Source organism: Apodemus sylvaticus, chromosome X (genome assembly GCF_947179515.1).
Source record: "Apodemus sylvaticus chromosome X, mApoSyl1.1, whole genome shotgun sequence".
Classification (NCBI taxonomy): Eukaryota; Metazoa; Chordata; class Mammalia; order Rodentia; family Muridae; genus Apodemus; species Apodemus sylvaticus.
The window spans coordinates 103,298,861-103,310,132 of NC_067495.1; the positions used below are offsets into that span (position 1 = coordinate 103,298,861).

General features: G+C 35.5%; 1 non-coding gene across 1 annotated transcript; it reads left to right on the top strand.

Annotated features, from left to right (window-relative positions):
* Window positions 1–6,721: 6,721 nt before the first annotated feature.
* On the top strand, window positions 6,722–6,824 carry LOC127675830 (U6 spliceosomal RNA). The gene has a single exon (XR_007975521.1). It is a non-coding gene; the product is annotated as a U6 spliceosomal RNA (small nuclear RNA).
* Window positions 6,825–11,272: the final 4,448 nt, after the last annotated feature.

Genomic DNA, 11,272 nt, shown 5'->3' on the forward strand with positions numbered 1-11,272 from the left:
TACAAGAAAACACTGCAAAATGGAAAGCTTTTTCCAGTAAGTCAAATGTAACCAATTACTAGGGAATGTTTTCCATAGAAATGGTAATAATAATAGATATAGCTAAACAAAAAGGCATGTCTTTAAAAACATACACAAAAACATGGAACATGATTTGGGAACATACAACAGTATTATTTCCCGGCAAGGCTGCATCTAAGTGCACAATAAATTGAAGCCTAACCAAATACATTTGCTTTGTGATCCTCATGATTGATGTGGAAAATCAAATGACTGACAGAAATATAACAATCAGCGTCTATCTTGACAATAGCCAAAATGAACAAAGTGATCCTACCTAGCTCAGGAAGTAAACAAGTACTCCTGTGGCTCTGGCTAGATGCTCCAAAATCCTTGAAATGCTGGAGGTAGGGGAGACTACAGAAAGTTGGGAGACATGACCCACGCCACACAATCTTCTTCCAAGTATACAAAGTATTAAAAACCATATAGATACTTGTATTTCACTATCTTCACTATGGATTCAGAGACTGGTATGCATCACAGGAAGCAAAATTCACTTGGTTATAAAATAACTCTAAATGTTGAAGAGAAAGAGAGCATATCTGTAGCTCATGTTTCCTATGGATGTACCAAAGGAATATGAGACAACTTTGCTTTATTTTATTTTTTTCAAATGGCAACAACAGTCAACATTTAGTTTTGAAATCATTATATCCACAAGTCTTAGCCACGTGCTTTCGGCAGAGATAGCTCCAACTCCAGCTGCAGGTGTGTATCATAATTGTCTGAAGTCAATCAGGATATTCTATCCTTCCGGCATTAGTGACTGACTTAAGACTGAGAATGTAACCTAAGCCTAAGCCAATTACTACATCTTACTCCTCAGGGCCCAGTAATTAATTTGAGGTAGATAAAAGATTCTGTCATAGTAAACTACTGCACACTCCCTCAAGATGCATAGATTGGTATATTCTAGTGCAGTATGAGGGGTTAAAGTTTTATAACCATTTTAACCAAATCACATTTGTGCTGGAACAAGCTTGGATACATGTTATGTGGTCTTTGGGGTTAGCATAGACACTTCTGGGAGTAGAGTTGAGATTCAGAGTGAATCTGGATCCTTGCTAACATCACTAAAATACTAGGCCAATCCTTGCCTAAAGCTATTATCTTGCATCTTTCAGTTCGACAAGCTAATATATTTTGTTTGTTGCTGAAGACAGCTTAATGTTATAGTTTTAATTGCTAATAACAGATGAAATCCTATGTGATGAACAAATACTCCAAGAGCTTGTAATAAAATAAAGGTAAGAAATGAGATCAGATTTTGACCAACCATTCACCCGACTAAGGGGAAGGATTTGTATTGATAAACACTGGACAATCATATCAGATAACCAGCAGAGGTAAGGTTTCAGAGAAACTTGAGTAAATGGGCCTGGATTTGATAGGCAATTTGGAGTAATGACTTGTTCCTGAAGAAAAGCTAATGACATGAATGGAGTGGTCTCCTAGCATGATCGACTAGGCTGAGGTATGTATTGACTGTAGGGGAAAGAACAAGGGAATCCTCCAGGAGAACGTTAAGAGGCAAGCCTATGAAAGTAATGATGGAAAAGGAGGAAAAGAGATGTGAGAGGCCATGGATGACAAAGTACTATTTACTATCATTGACTCTGAAGGGAGATTGCTTGAACTGGCTTCTGGTATTGCTGATTTTTCTCCCCAGTACTATATTTTAGACACTAATAATAATAATAATATCACATCTATTCGACTATTCACATCATCTTCTTATCATCTTCCAACATTCCAGTTCTCATGTGTAAAGTTGGACCTATTCCTTGAGGTCATGCAGTGATTAAATATGGAAATACTTAAAATCTTCAGAAGAGTGTGTAGGACTAGTGACTGATTTGAATAACAAAAATAATGAAAGCAGCAGGGGTTAGATTAGAACATGTGTGTCCGATCTGTAGCTTTACTTCACTAGCTGTAGTGAAGTCGAACAACCCCTTGAACTTTGAAGGAGACTGTGATAGTCATTTTTGAAAACCTATATATGAATTTGACAGTCTGTATGGCTGTCTTAAGAGCTAGTATTTTATGAGTTCATAAAATCTAAGTGAAGTTCTAGAGGAAACATGTTGAACACCTTGGACATATTAATCTTTTTCCTAACAATTATGAGGTGTCTAGACTATTAAACCATTTAAATGACGTTTTCAAAACAGTATAATTAAATGTAGCACTTCAAGATAGAGTTTCAACTCTGAACACCACTAATTATTATGACCTGCTATCTTCAAGCTAAAAGTTCAGCCATAGCTTTTGGCTTCTCTGGAATAAGTCAGGTTTCTGTCAATAAAAGTGGAAATTGCAGATACAAAACGGTATCCAACGCATCTTCATCAAGGCAGTAATTGTAGTGCTGAGAAGAAAATGATCCTTTAAATCGGTGGGCTGACTTAGGAAAAGTTCTATTTATGAGCATCAGTATGATTAGATAGGATCCTATAGAGAGTAAATATATTACTGAGATACATTAGGGGGAAGTTATATTGGTGAATTAGATATTAGCAGGTGTGACTCTCCAGTGCAGACAATTATATATATATATATGTGATAAAAATGAAACCTGAAATTAAATCATGATCATTTATTTGTCTGCTGGGTCACCCTCAAGTAATAACAGTTCAAAGGGATAGGCCATTGCACATTTGAATATGAAGACTTAAGACAATCCAATTGAAGTGGCCCATTGTAATGCTCCACATAGAAACTGAAGGCCCAAATTTGTAAGCTAATTATTTTCTAGTGTATTACTTATTTCACATAAAGAAAAGAGTGGACACCCCAAATTCTCCAGAATCTAAAGAACTGAAGTAACATAGAAAGACTAGGCATCTCTTGAACAAAATGTCACCGGGAATCATCTATTTATTTAAAAAAAAAAAAAAGAAAAGAAAAGAAAATCAATAAAGCAATCTAGGAGAAAAGGCTGGCTAGTATAGATCCCACAAGAGTAAAAGAAACTAAAGAAAAGCATGGAAAGTGGGCCATGGCCATGAAAGAGGAACAAAGAAAATTGGGGGCAATCTAGGATGACAATTTTTAAAATGAACAATTGACATATATAGGGAGTTAAAAATAAGTAAGAATGCAATATAAATACAGAGTTTTGTGATTTTTCTGGAAGTTTTAAAGGAAAAATAGCTGAATGAAAATGTAGGCCAGCATGTAGGGAAGGATTTGTAACAAACTCTTAACTAGCCTAGTAGGAGAAAAATTAGCCACTAAAAGTACCAGGCCCCTTACACATTCCATAAAGGCCCAGCCTAGATGCATGGAGAAATAATAGACCCTGTGCATCCCGGATACCATGATCTGAGAATGTTCAAGACACTTACATAAAATATTATAGTATTTGCAGATTACTGATGTACATTATGTTAATGATGTCTCGATTTTTTTTTTACAACACCTCACACAATGAAAATTCTTCGTCAGTAATCATTGCGGAGATCCTCTACATATTCACTTGTATTACAATCTTGTGCATTCTGAAATTAGTTGAGGCCAAAATGTTGCAGATACAAAGGCGTATTTTGCTGTTTGTATGTAGTTATACATATACTATTGGCATACAATTAGACAAGAAAAGGGCAACAGAAATTCTGAGTGGAAAGGAATAATTTCTTTTAATGTAAGGTATACAAATAAAGTTAGTAGCGTATAGTTACTAATAACACTTCCCAAGCATAAAATAATTTTCAGAGTATATAATCCAATCAGTATTGATATTTGGAAATTTTCATCTACTCATAAATGCACAAGTCAAGTATTTTAACAGGGAGACAATTACAATTAAAGTTTGCATAAAACAGCAACTCTGATATAATGAGCTCTTAAAAATTATTCTATTTATTTACATTCCAGCCATTTCCCCTCCCTGGTCCCTGCTCCCAAAGATCCTCATCCCACTCTTTATTCTCAGCCATTTGAGATTCCTCAGTTGTGAATTCTCGGTTTAGTCCTCTACCTCATTTTTTGATTGGGTTGTTTGGGGTTTTGGTGGTTAGCTTCTTGAGCTCTCTAACTATTTTGGATATTAGCCCTCTATCAGATGTGAGGTTAGTGAAGATTTTTCCCCCAATCTGTAGGTTGCAGATTTGTCCTATTGATAATGTCCTTTGCCTTACAGAAGCTTTACAGTTTCATGAGATTTCACTTATCAATTGTTGATTTTAGAGCCTGAGTCGTTGGAGTTCTGTTCAGGAATTTTCCCCCTGTGCCAATGAATTCAAGGCTCTTTCCCAGTTTCTCTTCTATTAGAATGAGCGTATCTGGTTTAATTTTGAGGTCCTTGATCCACTTGGACGTGATTTTTACTCAAAACAAACAATATGGTATTGATAGGTTCAGAAACACCTATAGAGAACACTGAAGAAAACTAGCAATACCTATCATTTCATCTTTCTATTTTAGGATAATGTGATGAAGTATTGCTATTGAGAATTTTTTTAAAACATACTTCAATGAAGTTCAGCCTAACAAGAATGCTTTATAAATCCGTTTCAGAAAGACTAAGATTATACACAAAACTTGCGCTCTCCAAGGCATGGCAAGCAAAAGAAGCTTGATAAAGTGGCAGAGTGAAAAGAAATTGTAAATACACAGATAAGTAAAATGCAATCTATTTAAAGAATCAGTCTAACTAGGTTATCCTAGTTGGCTGATGATAATAAAATCATTTGAAAGAAATCATCTGTGACAAGACAATTATTATAAGTTTGAGGCCAGCCTGAGGTCAGTCTGTGCTATAAAGTAAAACCCTGTGCAAAAAAGAAAATGACAATATCAGGAAATGGCATAGAGAATCACTGGGTCCACTTCATAATTATAACATGTAAAAGATGGACCAAGTGTGAGTGTGTGGCAGTATAAAGACCCAAAGAAGCATGCTGGTTCCTTGACCCTCGCTGAGGAAGCTACTAAAGAGAATTGATAATAGAACTTACATTTGCAATACCAAATTATAGATATCCAAATTCCAGCAGCTAAGGTAGCGAGTTCTAGTCAGGTGGCATTTATTCAAATGTCTTGAAAGCCATGAAAGTTTAGCAAAAATAGGACTGACAATTTCCCCAGATAACAAAATCCATTAAAATCCTTTAAGGATTTACTTCCATAATTAGTTGCTTAACAAAATGAACAACATGAAGATGAGTCCTGGAATATATGTTGAAGCGTAAGATGTAAACTGGTAGAAGGCAACTCTGTCTCCCTTCTCTTCTCCAAGTCCTCTACCACTTCTTTATATGCATGGATGCCCCCATAGAAAGAAGTTCATCTAAGAAAACTGGCATTCTGTGACATATTTCTATACATAAACATTCTAAAACCCTTGTTTTCCAGTATACGTTTATGACAAACTTTTCCTAAATATTAATGAGCCTCTGTATCTATAAAAATGTTTCTGATCAGGTAGGTCCCATTACCATACTACCATAATCTTGTCAATATTAACTGAAATCTGTTTGGAAACCGTCACCTTTCTGATACTTTATCCCCATATATCATCACAGAAGTAGAACATCCAAATGTCAGTAGGAATGTGTAATATAACTTTATCAAAGCTACTTCCAACAGAGATAAGAGCACGCCGTTCTCATCAATGTTCACATTTCTGTTTTCCCTTGAATACACTTGACCTTTAGACTTACTTTCCATAAAACTTTTTTTATATAATTTTGCTGCTATGTGGCTAACAAAAATGCCACCTTTAAGATAATATTCTTTTGATGAATAAAAATCATTTCTTATATATTTAAGCCTTAACCATTTCTGCGCTGGTACATTTTTTTAAAAAAAAGTGAACATTTATTATAACCCCATGACCAGGTACTGATGGCTAGCACTACGCGTTTTCTTTCTTGTGGTTGCTCTTCGTCCCCTATTCCTCAACCTCTTCTCTCTGCTCCAATCTCTGCTCCAACTTTTCCACCCCAGAATTTCCGCTGCCATTTTCATACCACTTGTGTTCTACTAATTTCTCCCCACCTTTAAAGTCTTTTTCTGCCTTCTAGTTTCATCGAGTCACTGTTGGAAAAGTTGAGGTTTCTTAGTAATTACAAAGACAAGTGAATTTCCAAAGTGGCATTACAAAAATAGAATGAAGGCAGTGGATGGCTTCTGCAAGAAGGAGTGGTCAGCCTTGAAACCATTTGTATAAAAAGAATTTTTAAAAAATGGATCAAATAAAAAGAAGCTATCAACTTGAGAGTCAGAGAGACATAAGCAAGGTAGCTTGGAGTGGCTAGAAGGGAGAAAACCTTTACACTTTAAAAATTAAGCCCTATAATCTATAGAAATTATCAATACTGCTTTATTACAGCACTTCTAATTTACCTCAGCTATGGAAAAAGATAACTCAACAAGGTTCAATAACAGTTTAAATATACAAATAAACAGACCCATAATTAAGAGGCTTTCTTATAAAATATGAAGCAATTAATAATGCCAAAAATTTCAAAGTTGTTGCTTATAATCTAATCTTCAACAAGAAAGAAAATGAAGTTGATAGTACAGATTGTCAGAAAATTGATGTTTTTCAGTAATGATATGTTTTCTCTACCTACTCCAGTCTGGATTAATTTTTATGATGAGCCATGGCCGCTCCAAAATTAAAATGTGGCTTTAAAAAAAACTATGCTGCTTGCTTCGGCAGCACATATACTAAAATTGGAATGATACAGAGAAGATTAGCATGGCCCCTGTGCAAGGATGACACACAAATTCGTGAAGCATTCCATATTTTTCAGGATTAATATAGCTAAAGAAGGCCATTTTGCCAAAAGCAATATACAGATTCAACACAATACCCATCAAAATCCCAACTCAGTTCTTCATGGAGTTAGAAAGAGCAATTCTCAAATTCATCTCAAATAACAAAAAACCCAGGATAGCTAAAACTATTCTCAACAACAAAAGAAATTCTGGGGGAATCAGTATCCCTGACCTCAAGCAATACTACAGAGCAATAGTGTTAAAAACTGCATGGTATTGGTACAGTGACAGGCAGGCAGATCAGTGGAACAGGATTGAAGATCCAGAAATGAACCCACACACCTATGGCCACTTGATCCTCGACAAAGGGGCTGAAAACATCCAATGGAAAAAAAGATAGCCTTTTCAACAAATGGTGCTGTTTCAACAGGAGGTCAGCATGCAGAAGAATGTGAATTGATCCATCATTGTCTCCTCTTACTAAGCTCAACTCCAAATGGATCAAGGACCTCCACATAAAGCCAGACACTCTGAAGCTAATAGAAAAGAAACTGGGGAAGACCCTTGAGGACATCGGTACAGGGAGAAAGTTTCTGAACAGAACACTAATAGTGTATGCTCTAAGATCAAGAATTGACAAATGGGACCTCATAAAATTACAAAGTTTCTGTAAGGCAAAGGACACCATCAAAAGGACAAATCAGCAACCAACAAATTGGGAAATGATCTTCACCAATCCTACATCAGATAGAGGGCTAATATCCAATATATACAAAGAACCCAAGAAGTTAGACCCCAGAAAATCAAATAACCCTATTAAAAATGGGGTACAGAGCTAAACAAAGAATTTTCACCTGAAGAACTTCGGATGACTGAGAAGCATCTTAAAAAATGCTCAACTTCATTAGTCATTAGGGAAATGCAAATCAAAACAACCCTGAGATTTCACCTTACACCAGTCAGAATGGCTAAGATTAAAAATTCAGGAGACAGCAGGTGTTGGAGAGGATGTGGAGAAAGAGGAACACTCCTCCACTGCTGGTGGGGTTGCAAATTGGTACAACCACTCTGGAAATCAGTCTGGCGGTTCCTCTGAAAACTGGGCACCTCACTTCCAGAAGATCCTGCTATACCACTCCTGGGCATATACCCAGAGGATTCCCCACCATGTAATAAGAATACATGTTCTACTATGTTCATAGCAGCCCTATTTATAATAGCCAGAAGCTGGAAAGAACCCAGGTATCCCTCAACAGAAGAGTGGATGTTAAAAATGTGGTATATCTACACAATGGAGTACTATTCAGCCATTAGAAACAATGAATTCATGAAATTCTTAGACAAATGGATGGAGTTGGAGAACATCATACTAAGTGAGGTAACCCAGTCTCAAAAGATCAATCATGGTATGCACTCACTAATAAGTGGATAGTAGCCTAGAAAATTGGAATACCCAAAACATAATCCACACATCAAATGAGGTACAAGAAGAACGGAGGAGTGGCCCCTGGTTCTGGAAAGACTCAGTGAAGCAGTATAAGGCAAAACCAGAACGGGGAAGTGGAAAGGGGTGGATGGGAGAAAATGGGGAGGGAAGGGGACTTATGTGACTTTCGGGGAGTGGGGGCTTGAAAATGTGAAATCATTTGAAATGTAAATAAAAAATATATCGAATAAAAAAAGAAAACTATGAACAATGAGATCATTTTTAATGCAAACAAAATATAGGAAAACAGAAACCAGTTTATTTACTAGCCCCTTGAAGTTGCATTAAATTGCATTTTTAATAACTATAACTCTGTATCTTCAAACTTTTCCTCCATCTGAATCAAATAACAACATTTTAAACCAAATATTTAAAAATATCTTAATTCTTTTAATGTTTTAATCATAATGAGGTTATGCTAATGGTTTAAGAAGTTGACAACCTAGAATTAGCAGGGCTATAGAAACTCTGAAGTTGGTACCACATACCAAACTATATGAAATTAGACATTTGTTTCTGGAGAATGGACAGAGAACAGAAAGTCAGGCTCTAGAGATTCTCAAAGTGGAAAGAGTTAGAATCCTCAAACATAAATCTGGAACTTCAAATGTTTGAGCATAATTTAATAGTAGTTTAAATATAAATCTGTCTTCTCCAAACATACCAAAAGGAAAATTGACTCTCTTGAGCACACTTATTGAATGTGACTGAAAAAATATTATCTCTGTAATTTATGATAATAAAACTTCAATATGAGAAGCTTTAATACCAATACATTCTGAATATCTTCTACCAAACAAAAAGTTAATAAGGTTATTTCAGACAACTGGTATTTCCAGATACCTTAGACATGGAAGCAAAATCATTTTTCTGTGGTCACCTATTTTTCACTCAATAAACTTTTACTGACAAAGTTTTAAAACAAGCAATTGATAACTGAGACTCAGTATACTCAGATTGTATACTGAATTTGTATACTCAGCACTATAAGAGCAGAAACAAAATTTAACAGAATTAAATAAAACTATACTAAAGGTCAAACCTTGGAAATGTAAAATGCAAACCTATCTACAAGAAGATATAGTAGAAAATCTGTATGGTCATTAGCTTGACAACTCCTTAGATACAACAACAAAAGAGAATATATAAAAGAAAAAATGATATTTGAATTTCATTAAAGTGAAAACTTTCTGTTCTGCAGCTGATAATGCAGATGACTATGTATACATAAAAACATTGTATATATAAATAAATATATTTATATAAAATATATAAAATTTAACTTCATGGTCCCCTATCACTATCCACAGTGATCTGGAGGGGAGGCTCAGCAGAGGACCAGAGGTCAGGAGACTCACAACCACCTGTTACTCTAGCTCAAGGGGAAACATACCCTATTCTGCCCTCACCCACACTCAAATGTACACGTTCTACTACATATAACTTTCTAAAAAAATTCATAGGCTAGGAAAAACAAATCTTACAAAACATATATCAAAGTACTATTAACCAAAAATATAAAAGGGAAATTTAAAGTGCAACAACAACAACAACAATAACAACAGAAGCTCAGAATTGCTGAGTGCTCACTCAGTCCCAAAGAGATGACTATCTAAGCTCACCGCCACCAGCCCACTGCCCCCAAGGTCAGGAAACACCATGGAAACGAGAGCAAAAAGAAAGTAAGAGTTGGGGGGGGGGGTAGGGGAGAAGTCCTACGAAACGCTGTCTTTTGGACATAATAGGCAATTACAATCATGAACCAATTACCATTGTGGTAGTCTGCATAAGACCTGTACAAGGTGCTGCCAATAAGATCAATCAACATTCCAGCTGGTGGCACTCATTAGACTAAGTGGGTAACAAAAGGATATTAAAGGAAAGAGAGTACATAAAGGTGGGAGAGGGGTGATTTGAGAAAGTGGTAGGGCCCATGAAGTTACATTTTATATATTTATATGAATATATATTAATATACAATGCTTTTATGTATACATATATATGAAGTTGATGAATATATTCTAAATATAAATAGATTAAAATGAGACATGACACCAAACTATATAAAATAAAATATTAGCTTTATTTGTACACTTAATTAAAAAATATATGCCTTGGGCTGAAGAAATAGCTCAATGGTTAAAAGAACTTCTTGCTATTGCAGAACATCAAGGTTCATTTCCCAGCACCCACATACTGGTTCACAACTATCAGTAACTCTAGTGCAAGGGAATCTGACTCCTTCTGACATTTGTGGGCACCATGCACATACATGATGCACATATATACCATTAGGCAAACACTCATACACATAAAAATAAACCTCAAAAGTGTATATATCTAGCATGTTAAGTTTAAAAACATTTGTAGCTTTCTGTAATACTTGGTATGTATGTATGTATGTATATACCAAAGGAAGCTACCATTCTAATATCAGTAATTAATTAACAATTTTTAAATCCATATAGGATGCAGTCATGCAGTGTGCTGATTTTGAATAGTCATGCCCTGTTGCTTTCTTTTTCATTTCTCTGATTCTGAGGATTTAACCTGGGGCTTCACGGTTGTTCTGTTACTGAATGCTACAGACAGGCTTGGAATTTGGCTTCTTATGCTCACTATACTATTTGTGGAATTCATTGTTACTGTACTATAATATATGTGGTCCTTATTATTAATTTCAATTCATCATTATGTAAAAGTGCATTATATGAATAAATTTCTATTTACTTTGTCAGGTTTGGGTAGATGCATATGTGTTCATGTTATATGCAAATGTGTGCATTGAATCTGCATGTAGAGTTAAGAGGTGGCATTAGGTACTTTCCATTATCCTCCATGTCTGCTTTGAGATGCAAACTCTAACTGAACACAGTAGTTTTGAAAATTTTTTGTCTATTAATTATTTTATTTATTTACATTTCAAATGTTATCCCCCTTCCTGGTCTCCCTTCCATGAACTCTTTCCCCACCCCCTCCCACCCCCTTGCATCT